The sequence below is a fragment of the Macrotis lagotis genome, chromosome X (assembly GCF_037893015.1).
Source record: "Macrotis lagotis isolate mMagLag1 chromosome X, bilby.v1.9.chrom.fasta, whole genome shotgun sequence".
Taxonomy (NCBI): Eukaryota; Metazoa; Chordata; class Mammalia; order Peramelemorphia; family Peramelidae; genus Macrotis; species Macrotis lagotis.
Window position 1 is genome coordinate 226,786,552 of NC_133666.1, and position 18,302 is coordinate 226,804,853.

The 18,302-nt window shown below is 36.3% G+C and overlaps 1 long non-coding RNA gene across 1 annotated transcript in view; it reads right to left on the bottom strand.

Moving 5' to 3' along the window:
• LOC141500310 (uncharacterized) overlaps positions 1-18,240 on the bottom strand; it is an 87,752-nt gene extending 69,512 nt beyond the window's left edge. The window contains exon 1 of the long non-coding RNA XR_012471906.1: positions 18,040-18,240. This is a non-coding gene — a long non-coding RNA (uncharacterized LOC141500310). The remainder of the gene's footprint in view (positions 1-18,039) is intronic.
• Positions 18,241-18,302: the final 62 nt, after the last annotated feature.

Consider the following 18,302-nt stretch of genomic DNA (forward strand, 5'->3'; position numbering starts at 1 on the left):
AGTGTCTGAGGCAGGATTTAAACTTAGGTCTTCATGACTTCAGGTTGATTGATCTATCCACTAATACCATATGACAATGAAGGTGATGATGATGATGATGATGATGATGATGATAACAATGAAGAAGCATTTTGTTCAATTGGATCCAAAACTTCAAAGACTGATTTTGGTACCCAAGAAAAACTTTGCAAGAGGTTCCTGAGACAAATAACATGAAAAATATCCTTAAATCAACTTCTAAAGGCAACCTTAATTGGGGGTGACGAGATAATCCTGGGATATTGCCCCAGAAAGAGATATAGAGACCCAGACATAAGGTGGGATATAGATGCCAGGTAAAGAAGACAATCCATGGAAAGGAAAGAAATGAGATGGAGTGCTGTGTATAAGAAGTAGCCAGCAGTCCAATTAGGCATGTATGGGCCAGTAAATACAGAAATGTTGAAGAAAGTTTGCGAAATGTTTTAAATGCCAAGTGAGGAGCTTGTGTTTGATCCTAGAGATAAACAGAGTTTATTGATCAGGATGTAACATGATCATTTCTTTGACTTTTGCAAATATTGTTAGGCATTTGTTAGAATATGGAAAGATTGCCATAATCAACTATAAGTTCCTTCCCAGTCTGCCTTAGAGATGTTCTTTTCACTTCATTTTAAAAGGCATAATATTTGACTTAGAAATGGGATATATAGAAAGATAACTTACTTTTAGGGAAGAATGAGAGGCCATATGGTGCAATGGATAAAGGCTAGATAGAGTCATCTTCCTGACTTCAAATTTAACCTCAGGCACATAAGGGCTGTTTGATCCTGGGCAAGTCACTTAACCTCAGTTTTCTCATTTGTAAAATGAATTGGAAAAAGAAATGGCAATAGGCCATTAAGTGCAGGCTAACTTCCACAAAACAGCCTTCTGAATTTCTAGAAAGAAACATGTTTTAGGTAAAAAAAAAGTTCAAAAATCATGCATTTTATATTTTTAAATTCTCTAAAAATCATAAGGCAGGACTGTACTTTCCTCCATGGGCCTGTAGGCTGCTCCAACAGAAAAGCAATCTTAGTTGGCAATATTTTTTTTTTTTTTGGTGGGGGAAGCACCAGGAAAAAAAAAAAAGACAAAGCACCCTCAGGAGCACTTCTTATTAAACCTGCTACTAATCAACATTGCCACATGGTTTCTGTCCTCTTCCCATATCCTCACACCCAAACCCACAAGTCCAGGCAGAATTTTGGGTTTTCTTGGCCTCCAGGGATATTTGCCTAGCATGACAGAGTTCCAGATACTCACCACATTCTACTCTTATCAATTTAACACTTTTGTGGTTTATCTTGGTGCCTAAGGCTATAATCATCTTCCTTCCACCACCACCCCAACCCCCACTGCAATGTAGAGCTAGTTGCTTTGTTTTTCCCTCAGACACCCTTGTTTTGGCCTAAATTTAACTATTCTACATTAGCATTAATATCCAGCAGCTCCCAGGAGCTTGCTGCTGTGCATTACTTCCACAAGGTACAGTAGTGTTTTTCTTCTAATTCTCAATGGGGACAATGGAACAGATTCAGATATAATAAGAATAGGTCAGAACTTCTCTACACCTCAGTAAATTGAACACAATTCTCTGCAATCTTCTTTAAAGGTACATGCCTTTATTTTTCTGAGCTTTACCTGCCTTTTGCTCCTGATTTTGGCTGCTAGACAATGAAAATTAACACGAGGATGGATGTTGAAAAGAGAGAATTAGCTCCTGAAATTAGCTTGCTAATACTCAGAAATATAGGCAATTTCAAATGCACTTTTGTGAGTTTTCCAACAAAAACCAAAAATGACTCCTCTATTGAACCGCATTTCTTTATTTAAGTTAGAGAGATATCCCTTTGGCATTTAGGAGGATTCTATAGCAGCTTATGCGGTTATTTTAGAATTATTTCTTCCTTTAGTTTCTTTTTCTTCCATCTTGCTAACATGATTATCTACCTTTTTTTCTATTGATTATCATTGATCCTTTGGAAGTATCGGCATCTATACAAATATCTATATTAATACAAAGAAATTAAAAAATACACTTATGTTGGATTTTTGTTGGAAAAATGTTAGTTTTGTTTTGGGATTTTCCTGAGAGACAGGAGGAACAGTATATAAGATTAATTTACCTAACTTTTAAATGAGTGGGTTATATGCCAATAAATTCTACAAAGACAGTTTTAAAATGTAAATGTAGACGGTAAAGTTAAAAAAGAGACAGAGAGAAAGAGAAATGGAAATGAATAAACCAACAAGTATAAAAAAATAGTTTGTAATAGGTACTATACTGATGCTGGTGACAGAAAGAAACGAGATAGTTCTTGTCCTCAAAGAGGTTTATATTCCATTTAGAAAAATACATAGAAATGTATACAAAAAAAAAATCTATTCAAAGTAAACACAACTTCATGAATTGGATTGGGGAAAGCCAATGGGATTGGAGAGGTCTCATGTCTCTTCCAGCACTTAGCAGTGTCTAGCACAAATAGTAGTAGGTAATTTAATAAATGATGTTTGATTGATATAGGAGGTAGTAGTTGACCTGAGTTTTGAAAGAAGCTAAAAGGTCTGCTCAGCTGAAGTGAAAAGATGGAGTATTCCAGAAATGGAGATGACCCAGAGAAAAGGCAAAAATATAGGAGACAGAAATCCATGTCTGAACCAGAATGCCAATTTGGGTGGATCATGAATTGATTAAGGGGAATGATGTGCAATATAAGGGTGGTTGTTGTTTGCCCTTCACATTTGAAGAGGACTGTTATATCAGGAAGGTGATGCTATGATATGCATGTGAGTCGAATTGAAGTGAAGGAGGTTCACTCAGAGTCACCAGTCTCACTTTCTCCTCTGGAGCCACTGGGACCAGAAGGACAGGAGATGGCCCTGGTTGCAGTGGGAGAACTCTGGTCTTTTTAAGCCAATGTCTTTAAAAGGTTTCAGTTTAACTGTGCCAATGCCCATTCAGTGATTAAGGCAGGGTGAAAAAGAGAAAGGCAAAGAATAGTCAATTTTGACTTGTTTTGGGGTTTTTAATTTTCTTACTTAAGGACAATGCCTTAAACCCATATCACTCTGACTCTCATTGACTGATTTACAACAGTTTCCGGGCCACACCCCATGTGTTCATTGTTTGGACCCAGATTGCTCAGAATGAATGTAAATAGCAACTGTTTCTGTTTTGATCAGAAAGATACCCTGAAGGTATTAGCCCTCTCAGTTTGATTTTTTTGCTTTTGTTTTGTTTTGTCCTTTTCTCTATCTTCAGTTGTTATTAATGATCTTCTTAGTACCCATGGGATCATTTCTGTACTAAAGACTCTCACTTCTTATGCTCCAGACTGGAATCATCGACTGCCTCTTGGATATTTTGAAGTGATTGAACCAAAGGCATTTCAAACTCGCTATTTTGAAACAAAATTTATTATCTTCCTCCTCCATAAAAAAAATCCCCCTTCCAAATCTTCCTCTTTTTGTCAAGGACCCAATCATCCATCTAGTCATCTTGGGTCCATCCCATGTATCCATATATCCAGTCAGATGCTATATCTCATTGATTCTACCTCCACCATGTCTCCTTTTCCTCTTTCTTCCTGACATTATTTCAGAGCCTGTTTCCTGGACTATGGCAATAGTCTCCTAGCTGACCTTTCACCCTTAAGTTTCTCTCATCTCCAATTTATTCTGCACAGAAGTATATTCCTATAGCACAATTTTGAACATATTGTTCCAAAGCTGTATCAATTCGAGTCTCTACTTATTGTCTCTATTATTAAATAAAAACTCCTCTGACTGTAGAGACCTTTTTGATGCCATGGTATGCAATTATTCTTGGGGAATATATTGTAACCTGTTCATTTCCACCACATATCTCTCATAATTATGTCAAGTAAAAGAACTGTAGCTATTATTTTAATTCACATTTTAAAGGCGTTAAGTGATCTACTTTTTCAATTCTTACCCATCCTTCAAAGCCTAGATCAAACGTCACCTCTCAGTTTCACCTGATTTTAAAGGCCAGAAATTATTTCCCCTTCTTGAAAAATATCAGTCATTTTATATTTCTTTTATTGTACTTTTAAAATGAACTTTGTATTCAACATTATAATTACTTGCATGTATGCCATCTCTCCTGCTAGACTCGAATCCTCATGTCTTAGTCTTCTTGTATAACTTAGAGTGACTGGCATGGTGTCTTACACCTATGTGATATCCAAGAAACCCATGTAGAATTCTACTTATTGGCTCACTCATCTCCTTTCCAGATCTCATATATATATATATATATATATATATATATATATATATATATAATATATATATATCTTTGATGAGAAAAAATGCATAGAATGACTCATTATATATTTTTTTTCTTTCTTTTTCTTTTAAGGTTTTTGCAAGGCTGATGGGGTTAAGTGACTTGCCCAAGGCCTCACAGCTAGGTAATTATTAAGTGTCTGAGACCAGATTTGAACCCAGGTACTCCTGACTCCAAGGGCTGGTGCTTTATCCACTGTGCCACCTAGCCGCCCCAACTCATTATATATTTACACTGACCCAATTTACTAATGTTTTTTATGAGAATAAAAAGGACCAGGACCAGAACTGTTCAATTCAACAGACTATACTGCTAACTAGCAGTACTATCAATTAAATGTGTCCTCTGCAATAGTGCTTCTCAAAGTATGGAATGGGGACCCCTATGAGTTCTCAAGATGCTTTCAGGGGATTGTTGAGGTAACCACTATTTTCAAAATAATTACATTTCTTATGTAGCAAATATCAACAAATCAAGCATATAAACAAAAGTTCTTTGAGATTTTCAATGATTTTTAAGAGTGTTAAAAGATGCTGAAACCAAAAACCTTGAGAATCATTGCTCTAGATTAAGTTATAATAGTAATCAGCTTCAAATGAGTCATCCTTATTTTTAAGGCTATTGATATGAAAAGACATAAATATTAGTGTAATTGACTTTAATATTTTTTAAAAATTATTTTGACCATACTCATAAGAATAGTTTTATCCAAAGAGAAGGGAACCCATAGTTGCGTTACAATGTTTCCATAATTAATAAACAACTTATAAAGGAAAAATTATTTAGAAATTATAGCCCCACCACTACAGAAAATTTGATGAGTTAATGATCTCTTCAACGATGATAACCCCAGCAAATATTTGTACCTCACAGTCTGATATATATGTATATATATATGTATATATATATATATGTTTTTATGTATATATGAATGCATATGTGTATAAGTATAGGTATAGGTAAAGGCATAGGGATAGGTGTGTGAATAAATATATATCAGACATTTTTCATAAATTTTTGTCTATTCATTCTTTTGCATATTTATTCATCTATATCAACATGATATATATTCTGGGGTTGTGATAGTGGCTTCTAAATGCAAAGAGAAATTAATCTAGTTTGTTTGTTTTTTTAGGTTTTTGCAAGGCAAACAGGGTTAAGTAGCTTGCCCAAGGCCACACAGCTAGGTAATTATTAAGTATCTGAGACTGGATTTGAACCCAGATACTCTTGACTCCAGGGTGGGTGCTTTATCCACTGCTCCACCTAGCTGCCCCTAATCAAGTTCTTTTCAGAAATATCCATCAGAAATAGTGTGGAGATCTCAACCCACATTGTCCTTGAGGATTTTTTTTGATCTATGTATAGATGAGTTCTTTCCTAATGTCTGACTGTCCAGTATTCCATAAAAGTGGGGATATTTCTGGTACAGATAGTGCTAGGGATTAGTACCTGGGGTCAGAAGAGAGATCTATAGATTCTACCTCTGGTACTGTCTTTGTTACTATAGACACCTTATATCAGACACAACATACCTTTCCCCAGTCATTTCTATGATCAATACATTCTCACTGCCTTATCTTTTGAGAATAACAGTCAAGTCAACTGAACCATTTTTGGCAAGGACATATCAATCAATTGCCCAGTTACTCCATTACTGTTCAAAACACTCTTCTTTGGTCACTATTTTTTTGTATGGATTTTTTTCTCTTATTTGAAGTAACTTCTAATCCCAATGCTTCCTCTAGCACTACATAAGAAGTAAACAATAAATGTTTTCCCCTATTCAAATTCCTTAAAACTTCTGAATCTCAGATTTCTTATCTAGAAAATGAGGATGATTTTACTTGCTGTTCCAAATTCCTAAAGTTCTTGTGATAGTTAAGTAAAATACTATATGTAAAGCACTTCACAAATCTTAAATTCTATGGAATTTATATGAGCAATTATTATTCTCACAAAATTGATGAGATTTTATATAAGCACAGTTCCAGCTACTATTGCTCAAGATACAACTGAATCCTTCAACACAGTACTGTTTATAGGAAACAGAAAGTTAGAAGTCTTAAAAGTACATCCAATTCTCAGGCTGGATCTGAAAGCCATTTGATCTTCTTACTCCTCTACTCTATCTCAACTAAGCAGCTAAGGGAACCCAACAACCTCTTGGGTATAAATTGTACTTTACAAACAAAAAGACAGGGTCAGAGTGCTTTTCAGAGCAGTAAGTCTTGCTGTCTGGACATCAGGATAAAATGTCCATAAATCAATATATTTATGACATACCTGCTACATGCTACAACATACCTGCTTGCTGCTAAATCTTGCAAACCTGATTCAAGAATTTGTGAGAGGTGTCATCAGTTCCATTAATTTGACTCTGGCCTATTTAATGGCCAAAAGGAAGATCATAGAGTTCCTACAATCTTGGCACCAAGAGCTGGTACTAGGACAAGGAAGAATCTCCTTCCTCCCCCTTTATGTTCTTTTATGCTAAAATAGCACTCTTGTCAAAGTGTGTAGGTACTATGGTGATAGCTGCTATATAAATACAGTGAGAGAGAGAACAGGAGGGGAGGGGAAGGTAATTAACTCAATTGTATAAGGTTTTCTTTAAAGAAGCAGGAGAAATAGTCTCCGTAATTTCATTCCTGTCTCTGAAGAAGCAGCAAGAGGTGTCACAGGAGACATCCATACAATCAGCACATATAGTGGAAGGCTGCCACAAAGACACAATCTGTGCACACACTTTCCCACCCAGTTTTGTAATGTAATACATTTTTCCCTTCTTTTTGCCTCTTCTATGTAAATAACTGTTTTACTATTTGGGGGTGGGGTGGGGAGAAAGGAGAATGGAAACTGAGGGGACTTTCAAACTGCCATAAATTAGAATAAACTACATTAATTCAAAATGTAAAACTAGGAGAGGCAGGAGAACATGCAACATGTTTTCCCCAAATAACACTGTGAAAAAACACCAGTGTACATTGTGGGCATATGTGTGGTTTTTCTCTGACTGACAGCCTGAAAGGTAGCCCAAGCAATTCCTTTGCTTCTGAGGTGAAAACAATCTTTATTTGGCTTGAATCACAGAATAAACAGGGATGTATAAGGCCCCCCAGAAATTTACAGTACAGATGGTTTTCCAAGGCTAAAAAGAATCAATACTTTATGGATAAAAGGTGTATTTTTTTGTTTATTATGGCTGACTGACTTTGTTTCCTGTGAATGTTGGGGATGACAGGAAATAATAAAAGTTGTATGCCAAGAAGACTAACCAGTTTCATTGAAGTTTAACTCCTCTGCCCACTATTACTAAGAAGTTAATGCCCTATATCTTACCTTCCAAAGACAACTAGAGTTCTTGATACTATTATGAAGGCCACAAAAAGGTCTGGATAGAGAACTCCCATGAGAAGCACAACTTAATGCAGTAAAATAATTGTTAACTTTGCAGCAAAAATTATTGTGATGATGGGCCTGGGTAAATGATCTTGATGAATCATGAAAAATTTTAAAAGGTGTGCCAAAAGTAGTCTCTGAAGGCACACAAGAATTTGATTAAACTGTAATTATGCCTACCAACAGGCATCAAACACCTGTGTACCTGAGAACCTTTTCCCTTAAAGCTGATGAATACTTTACCTCCAGGAGGGTGTTGACCTCTAAGCTAATATCCCAATGGTTAAAGTAAACTGGGACACCATTATAGCCTGTCTTCTGTTCTAAATGATATCTGAATCTTTAGTCATTTCTAAATATAAGCCATTTATTGGATGAATCCTGGAGTGCATTGATTTGAACTCTTTTCAGGGGTTTTTACTCAACCAATGCATGTGTAAAATGGGAAGTGTGGTCTGGTAACTAGACAGCTGGCCATAAGTCAAGAAGACCTGGATTAAAATAACACCTCTGACCCACACTAGCCATATAATATCCTGCAAGTAGCTTAGCCTTCTCATTGTTCAAGCAACTTTACAACTGTCTAAGTTGAAGGAAAGATGCTTACTTGAATCAATAGAGGAAGTTTCCTACCAGAAGTTCATCATACCTGTATCATGGGTCACATTTAAAAACAGAAAGAATGTGCTAGAACAAATGCTGTTGAATTCTTTCAGCCATGTATGACTTTCTATGACTCCATTTAGCATTTTCTTGGAAAGATAATCGAAGTTGTTGCCATTGCCTTCCCTGGTTCATTTTACAGATGAGGAAACTGAGGCAAACAGAGTTAAATGATTTGCCAATCATTTTGCCAGATTTGAACTAAGGAAGTTGGGACTTCCTGATTCCAAACCTAGCACTTTATCTACTGTGACACCTAACTGCCCCTACTGTTGGAACAGTAGCTGGGATTAAAATGATTCTGCCTTAATATTTACCTGACATTTATTTATATATAGCATTAAGTTTTTTTAACGATTTACCTTTAAAACTCTAACAAGTGAGAAAAGCATTTTTATGGTGACTGTGAATTAGAGAAAAGTAGCTAGTTAAATGGTTCGTGTTCAAGGTCATTCAGGACATCTGTAGCATCAAAGGAAGGGCACACAACTTCCCAGGATTGACTTGATCTCCAGTCTTGAAAATACCAGATCCCTGTTCTTAAAGGTGTTCTATTCTGGCTCAACTCCCACAGAACACTCAATGTCATGTCCTCAGGATTTTTTCCCCCTACAAAAAGACAGGACCCATAGAAAATAATGCACAGGTAGGAATATTTTGAAAGCATAATGCATATAGGAAACTCTTCTGCTTGATATCAGCACATCAAGTTACCAGATATCTGTCTTGGTCAGTAGTTAGTCATCATTTTCTTAGGATGAGCCATGCTCTTCACTCAGGATTTATGTGTCTCCCTTTCCTCTCTTCTCTTCTACATAAAGAATTAGCTGAATAAAGTAAAAATAAGAGTACTCTGGGGCTGCAGATGGCTGACCAGCTGTTTCTGGGTGACTCCCATGAATCAGTGGCTCATCTGAGCTTTAGTGCTTCCATGTTTTGGGGGCAAAATATTCCACATTCTGAAAAACTGGTTCATGGAAAATAATGCAGCAAACTAACATTTATAGAAAACCACAGTAATCTTGTAACAAATGTCCTAAATTATGTACTCAAGAAGCAGATCCAATTTTACTGAAGGTTCTCTGTCTGCATTGCCGGCAGAACCTCTTTTGCTTCTGGTTGCTTTTCTTCCCAGCCCACTCTTCATCCCCGCCCACCCATCCCACACCCCACGCCCCACGTTTTTATTTTGGTATATGTGTACTGAATGCCAAAATCTATAAGAAAGAAAGAAAAAAAACAGGCGGTAGAGAGGACAGAAGAAAGAAGTGAATTGCTTAGAGTCACTTATTTCAAAAATACCATGCAATTGTCAAGTAACTTTTTCAGGCTCATTAGAACTTCAAGGGGGGAAAAATGTCCATATAAAGGACATCATTGTTCCTAGCTTTGGAAGTTACTCTTATGTTTGCATAGTAATTTGACATTGTTAAGGTTAAAGCTTCTGGATTCACTATTGTAGCATATTCATTTTGTCAGACTTTCAATATAATTCTATTATTGTTCATTCACTTCAATCCTCTCTGACTCTTTGTGACTCCCCCCCCCCCCCATTTGTGTTTTTCTTGGTAAAGATGCTGAACTAGTATGCCATTTTCTTCTCTGGTTCATTTTTTGTAGGTGAAGAAACCGAGACAAACAGGGTTAAATGTCTTGCCAGGGTCACATACCTAATCAACATCTGAGGCTGTATTTCAGTTCAAGAAGTGGAGTCTTTGGGACTTCAGATCCAGTTCTCTATCTACTGCATCATATAGCTGTCCCAAATGCAATGCTGAGGTATTGATAAAGTGAATTAAAAAATGGAATTTTAATAACAGATGAGTCCTGAACCACTGGCACTGTAGCTCATTTTCTGATTTGGATTAGGAAAAAAATATCTGTGAGAGCAAGAGTTCTAATGAGGAAATCAGTTAGAGCCTCTTTCTGCCTGGCTTCCCCAATTTTTAGTTGTATTATTTGGATTATTCAGAATGCGAAATAAAGTAACCCTAAGATAGGACATTTAGATCTGCGGGGGAAGAGAACATCTTTGAATTGCTCCTATATCAGTTAAAAGTCATTTGTGTAATTAGGAGGAAACTCTCTTTGTTCAATGACAGGTCTTGCTTTGGGTGGGAGAGTCAATGCGGGTACCCACACATTTCTGCCTGCATACCAGCACAAGCCTAAGGAATTCAGATTTATTTATCTGAAAGCAGCTGCTCAGTGAAATGGAACGTCCAACAGATGGCTGCATTGTCATTGTTGGGGGGGGAAACTATTTTGGGGTGTGTTCGTGTTTTAAAAGGATGTAATTGCTTGTTGTTGTCATTGTTATTTGGTCATTTTTCAGTTGGGTCTGACTCTTTGTGATCCCATTTGGGTTTTTCTAGGCAAAGTTACAGGAGTGGTTTGCCATTTCCTTCTCCAGCTAATTTTACAAATGAGGAAACTGAGACAAAAAGGGTTAAGTGACTTGCCCAGGGTCACATAGCTAGGAAGGCTGGATATGAACTCAGGTCTTCCTGACTCCAGGTTCTGTGCTCTAACCACTGTGCCACCTAACTAACTACTCCATAATAATATTCACAAGATATCAAGAAGTAGTAACTGGTCACAAGACTCAAGTACTGAATTCTCACAGAATGAAGAGGATAGTGAAGAGGATTTGAGGTAGAATGTTGATTATATTACTGAGGGAATGTAAAGCAAGTGACTTAAATTCTGTGAGTACTCACCTCCTCATCAGTAAGATGAGGGTATTAGATGACCTTTAAGGTTTCTAACCAGACCAAATCTATGATCCTTCGCCTGGTCAATCAGTCAGTTATTATGTATTTATTAAGCACTTATTATCTTCCAGACCCTGTGCTATGATGCTGGGGATACAAAGGAAGGGAAAAAACACAGTCCCTGGCAACAAGGAGCTTACTTTCTAATGGGAGAGACAACATAATATGCCACATATACACAGGGCAAGTAGCAGGTAATTTCAGAAGGAAGGTATTGGCACTAAAAGGAAATATATTATAGTATATAGCAATCAGCTTCAGAATTTTAAGTAAGTTTTCTAATTATTATTATAAAGTATTCTTTTCAAAACATTTCTTTTTATTATAGAGGACAAACTCAATGTTTGGGTTAATTGGGTTATATTAGGGTTTTCCTGTCTCTAGTTACATTTGACTGTGATATTTCCAAATCTATGAGATGATGAGCCAAGTTCTATTGGCATTCTACTGTATTTTTATATTTTACCACACAGAGAGTTACACATCAAAGAGAACCCAATAAAAGCAAATGGTAAGAAGCACACAGAGTTTTGAGGTTCCCACCCTGACCTGGCTGTGAAAGGTCTCGGTCAGCCCCTTCTGCTGGCGCGTTTGTTCAGTTGTACAGTCACATGACTCACACATTGGTCTTCATGTGTTTTTTTTTTCTTCCAGAAATAGAATCAATACAGAACAGACAAACCCACAGTTGCCAGTGTGTAGAGTTTTGTGGTTTCTGTCGGGGGCTACAGGCTCGAGCAGGTCTACCAGATAATGAAGACAAACAATTTCAGTTCCTGTAGGTCCACATGTTCCTCCAGAACAGCTCTAGTTTCACAAAATAACAATATGTGAAAGGGACAATAAAATAAAGGGTGGTTGAAATCATATTAGCTAAAATCAATGGAAAAGAAACATCGCTAAAAAATAAAAAACCCTCACATTCTCAGCATTAGCTGCAGTGCATTTCGTTAATCTCCTATAATTTATGTTAAAAGCCTTTTAACAGAAAGTCAATATATTTTAGGCTGTCCTTTGAGTGTATCATACAGTATCAGCGGCATTCAAGGTTGTATGCAAGCATTATCTTTAGGAAAAAGAATGCAGGTCCGAGTAAAGTCTCAGGGAGGCGATAATTGAAGGGAATTTTCCTAAAACTGTTTGTGGGGTTAGCTGAGCTAATATGTGCTCCTTCTATGCCCATGTTTCTCACTGACGTCAGTGAGAATTCTGGACATGAGAAGGGATCCGAATACCAGAATCAAAATCCACTGTGCTGTTCCCAAAGGAGATGCACAACCTAATAATAGAGTAAAAAATGGAGAGCAGATGGAAAATAAAGCTTCTCGGGTAAAGTGTGACCTAATGTTATAAATGTTCATGAAAAACAAAGCAAAAAGGCCTGGTAAGCAGATTCTCTGGTGCTAAAACCCTGGAATCTGTGGCTGACTAGAGGAACACCTAGATCCTTAGAAATGACCTGGAAAGGAGTGTAGCACACACCACACATTTTAGAAGAGAGGAAAGGAGAAAATGTAGAGAAGTAAGCAGATAAATAATACCTGCTCAATTCCTCCTCTTCATTAGATAACCCCAAATATTCTCCTGTCCTTAAGAAATTTCATTTTCTGTGAAGAGGGAATAAACATTAGGGAAAGGTGACGTAATCAAAGATATCTCTAAAGGTATCTCCAAAAAAAGTTCTGAAAAAAGGATTATTTCTCCCTCATGGCAAATACTGTTATTATGATATCTTGAGAACACCCTTTTCCTATGGGATCCATAAACACAATTCATGCAACTAAGACAATAATTACTCTCAGCATGCTCTATTCAAACCCTATGCTTGCTTTTTTCCTGTTTGAGGAGGAGCGCATATGTGTGTATGTATGCATAATGTGTAAGTTTGTGTATATATGTATATACATATATATTTATATATATGTATATGTGTATATATATATACATATATATGTATATATATATGTGTGTGTATATATATATACATATATATATATATATATGTATATATATATATATATATACTGTAACAAGGAGATTTCAGTAGACTATAACCATCATCCCCAATTAGGGAAGACTAAATTTATCTTTGTAATGAACTAAGAAAGCCCAATCAATACAAAGACTTATCATATAAAAAATATTTGATCTCAGAGGGAAGAAGCAAGACAGATAAGTGGAACTTACTATGAAGAAAAATTTAAATTCAATGTCAGAAGAAAAACAAAGAACTACAACAAACTACAACAAAAAATAACTCCTGCAATCAGAGTTTACAAAGGTAGAAAGGATTGCCTCAAAAGGTGATGAGTTAGCTGTCACTGGAGGTTTTCAAGCAGAAGTTGGGTGACCATTTGTGAGGTATGTAATAATGGGGACTCCTTCCTTTTCTTTTTTTTTTTGGTCTGGGTTGGCGAATTCCCTTCCATTTCTCGAATTCATTGATTCTGTGATTCTTTAAAATTTTCTCTTTGATAGGGAACTGTGTAAATTTTACTTGTAATTTCTTTTTTTTTTTTCATAATTTGTAATTTCTACAAGCATTCTCTTTACTAGGAAAAACTTGCAATGAAAAAAAGTGTTTTCTTCTTTCATGAGGATGACTCTTCATTGTTCCTATTTTCCTATAGCAAATGTGAAAAGATTGTACAATGGAGAAAGTTATGCGGCAGGCTCTGGTTATGTTGTGCTTTAATAAGCCAACCATAGACTTATGAGGAGAAATACATTATACTCTATGCTTTCATTCTATCTAGGATATCCTCTGAGGTTCTCAGTTAGATCATGATTATACAGTAGTAGAACTTTTTTAAAAAATACACTATAACAGCATTTCTCTTTAACCTAACCATATCAGGATTTATTCTAATCTTGTTTCCATTGCTCAAAACATCTCTTTTGAAACTGCTTTCAGAGCCATCTTATAGGCCACACACACACATACACACACACACACACACACATACACACACATACAAACATAGAAACGAATCATATTACTTTATAGCCACACCTCATTTTGGGGGCCAAAAAAAGCATCACTGCATCACCCAGCTTGACCACCCACTGGATCAGTGGTTTCAAATGACCTTTGACTGTTTTCCAAAAAATAAATCCAGCCTCTAAGTATGAAGACTAGCCACCATTGATGATATTCCAAAGAAGGAGCAAAGGGCTCTTAAGTCAATCTGTCAGTTCCCAGGGTGTTTGGGGTAAAGGCAGTATCGTTGGAACAAGTGTATAGCAGCCAAAGGTAATATTACAGAATCATAGAACTCTGAAGTTGGAAGGGAATTTAGAGATAATGGAATTTAATTATCTCTACTTATAGTTGAGAGAGCTGAGGTTAAGGGACTTACAGCTAGTTAGCAGCCAAACTGCCAAACCAGAAACCAGGATTTCTAATTCCTAGTACAGTGATCTTTCTACTGTACTTTTTTACTGACCATCTTTGGATGTTTAAGTTCAAGTTTATAGTTTTGCTTTTTTTTCATTTTGGGGTGTTAGGGGTTTTTTTGGGTATAAATTGGTTACGCTATTTCAGTCATACATTAGATACTTGAGAAGGGGGAAGGAGGGAAATAAACTTAGCATTAAGTTTTAGCTTATGTGTAGGCTGTTCAGTGGTGACAGTGACATGAAATGGAGGACAAACATGTTCTTCACCCAGTCTCAGGCACATGTCTGCATGCCATCTGGTCCTTGTCCCCTGTTGAGTAAAATAGTTACTCAGAGCCAGTAAAAATTCAGTCATATGGAAACATTTTGGGGTGGCTAGGGTGAGAAGAATCTGAGATTTATAATCATTGTGCTCTAGTGAAGACCTTTGTAGGTGATGTGACAGCTTCATTACCACTGCTATTAGTAATCACTGTAACACAACTATATACATATAATATATATGCATAAATACATATTTACATAAGTTATATATATGCTTTTCTGCTATATAGGGATATAGGTGTGTGTATCAATATTATTATGCATACTGGTTGTAGTGATTATTAATAGTAGCAGTAAGATGTGGATAAATGTTGTGTTGTTACTGCATTGTAGTGATATGTGATTGATTGATTGATTGATGATGTTTTCTCTTTGTTCTCAAAGAAGACCATATCATAAAGGAGGTGATGCCATGACAAGCAAATGAATTGGAACTGAGTGAGGGGGTGCTGTGCTAAGTTACCAATCTCGCTTTTTCCTCTGAAGCCACTTGGCTCCAATGGTCAGATATGGATCAGGACCACTAGAGATGGATGGAAAGATCACATAACTAGTAAGTATCAGGTTCCTGAGACCAAAGTGGAAGTACTCCATCCACTGTTCCATCTAGCTGAGTTACTTATAGAGTAAGAAAACGTGTATATATGCATGTTTGTTATGTATATAGATACTAATTTTAAGTACCTACATAACTATTTATGCCAATCTGTTCATATATACATGCATGTGTATTATATGTGGGCAGCTAGGTGATGCAGTGGATAGAGCACTGGCTTTGCAGTCAAGAAGATGGGAGCTCGAATCCAACCTCAGACACTTGTCACTTACTATCTGTATGATCTTGGGAAAGTCACTTAACCCTTATTGCCTCATATCCAGGGCAATCTCCAGTCATCCTGATTCATATTTGGCCCCTGAAGGTGAAACTTTTGACTTCATGCACCATCCCCATCACTCAAATCCAATTCACCTGCTTGTCGTGGAATCACCTTCCTGATGTTGTGATCTTCTTCAATAACAAAGGACAAAATATTATTAAATGTGCATAAAGGGCATATAACACAGGATCTGTGATTTCATTGATATAGGTGAGGAAACTACTGTCAATGTAATTTCTTTGTAACTTGTAACCTAAGAAAACTGACTAGAATAAAATTATGCAACTATTTTTGAGGGACTGTCCTGTAAAAATCCTGAGTATGGCCTGAACTAGATTAAAATGCAATTTGGAAATCTTTAACAACATAAATAAAATACAATACAACACAGATAATGTTAATTTGTGATTTTTAAGTCAAAGTGAAGCTCACAAAAATCTGTTACTTATTTGCTTTTGACACAAATAACCTAGAGCACTGAAAAGTTAAGCCACTTGCCCAGGGTCCTGCATCTACCATATACCACAATTGTAAATGCAACCTAAGATTTTCTGTCTCTGATACTGACTCTCTAGTCACTACTTGCCCTGGCTCTTATGGTTATCATTAATTAATAATAACTGAACATGAGATTGCCATATATATCATTAGTGAGGCAAAATCCTTATTCATATCCATTATTATGATAATTATTTGACTAGGAAAGCAAGAACAGAACATAGCGATATCTACATTATATAATTATGATATAATATGTGGTATGTGGACAAGGGGAGAATGCCATTGTCATAAATAATTTTTTAAAAACTAGGTTGCCTAATTTTTTTTCTACTCACAAAAAATATACATTCAAGTTTCCAGCATCACCTGCTCTATATACCATCTTTATTCTTCCTGGGTTAAAAGTATAATTTTCACACTTTTCTTGAATCCCTCACAAAACCTGAAACAGTGTTGAGAACACAGTAACTTAAATATTTGTTAATTTGAAAATTTAATGAGAAAAGTTTGAGGCGCTCCAATAGAAAATACAGCACATTTGTGTTCCTCAAGCACAAATTTCCATAAAGGTGAAATAAAATTGGCACAGGACAAAAGGAACAAAGAATCTCTTACTTCTCACCAGCCCAATAGCCTGATCCTTATTAAATCTATTATTTGGTAACCAAACATCAAAGTTCAGATTCATAGATAATATATGGTGTGGCATCCCTAGAAAGACCAAGAGATATTCTAACTAGAAACAGCAGATAGCAATGTGTCTATTGGGAAACTTGAATTCTTGGTGTCTTCACTAATGTAGCTGGATTTTAATGTGCTTCTGAAAAAAGCAGAGATTTGAGGAGGGATCTGAATCCTATAGTTAGTGCAGTATAATTTAGTATACATTTTTATATATTTTATTTTTAATTTATGAATAAAACAAGCATTTGCATAACATAGTATAATAAAAGAATGATTGCATATGAAATTGTAATTCTATTATATATAAATTGCTATTCCTTTTAAATAAATAAAAATTTTATGTAAATTTACTTTTTTTCTTCCCCTTACCCTAGAGCTAGCTACCATTACACAGACACACACAGACACACACACACACAAACACACACACACACACATACAACATCATGCATTTATGTAAAACACAGAGGGAGAGAATCATTCCATACTTCTGTTTTTCAGTTATTTCTCTTGTTGCAGATAGCATCTTTCTTCAAGGGTCCTTTAAAGTTAATTTGAGTAATTACAGTAGTCAAAATGACTTAATGTGTACAGTCTTTTTTTTTTTGGCATCCCTTTAGCAAGAACTTGTCTTTGGAGATAATAAGGAAGAAAAATGGTCAGTCAATGAATCAGTGCCTACTAAATCAAGGGCCTATGTTATGAAGGAAAGAAGGAAAGTGAAGCCTGTGTTACTATCCTCAGAAAGCTGCCAGTTGAAAAGACAAGCCATATATCTATAAAGAAGAAGACAAATAAACGAAAGCAAATAATTAGTGCCTAATGAGTGAAAGCGATCACAAGAGCATCAGAATTGTGTTTCAGAGCCCATACTACACCCTGGAACCATAAAGTATCTAAATGCTCATATCATGTTTTGTCTGCCAAAGCCTTAGATCATTGGCCTTCTAGGACTCAAATACAAATTCCGACAGCAGCTGAGGACAGAGGAATTTGAGGTGGGAGGAGCAGGATTCAAAGAGGAGGAGGAGGAAAGGGAGGCAATTTTATTAGTTACTAAGTTTTAAGAAGTACTGACCTTTGGTAGTAAAATTTGGTGGACCAGTTAAACTTTTTGGATCAGAAAGCACTTTTCAAAGGTCTAGGCCAGTCCTTCATTGCAGGCTCTGTTAGAAGCTGCTGTTCTCCGGGGAGGGCAGGGTTGCAGGCTTGGTGGGCATATCTTCCTCTGTAAGAGAGCCCCAACTTGATTAGCTAAGGCTGTACATACCTAGCAATCATCACTCTTGATAATATAGTGTTTTATGCTTGTACCCCACCAGGAAGAGAAGAATAGTTTTG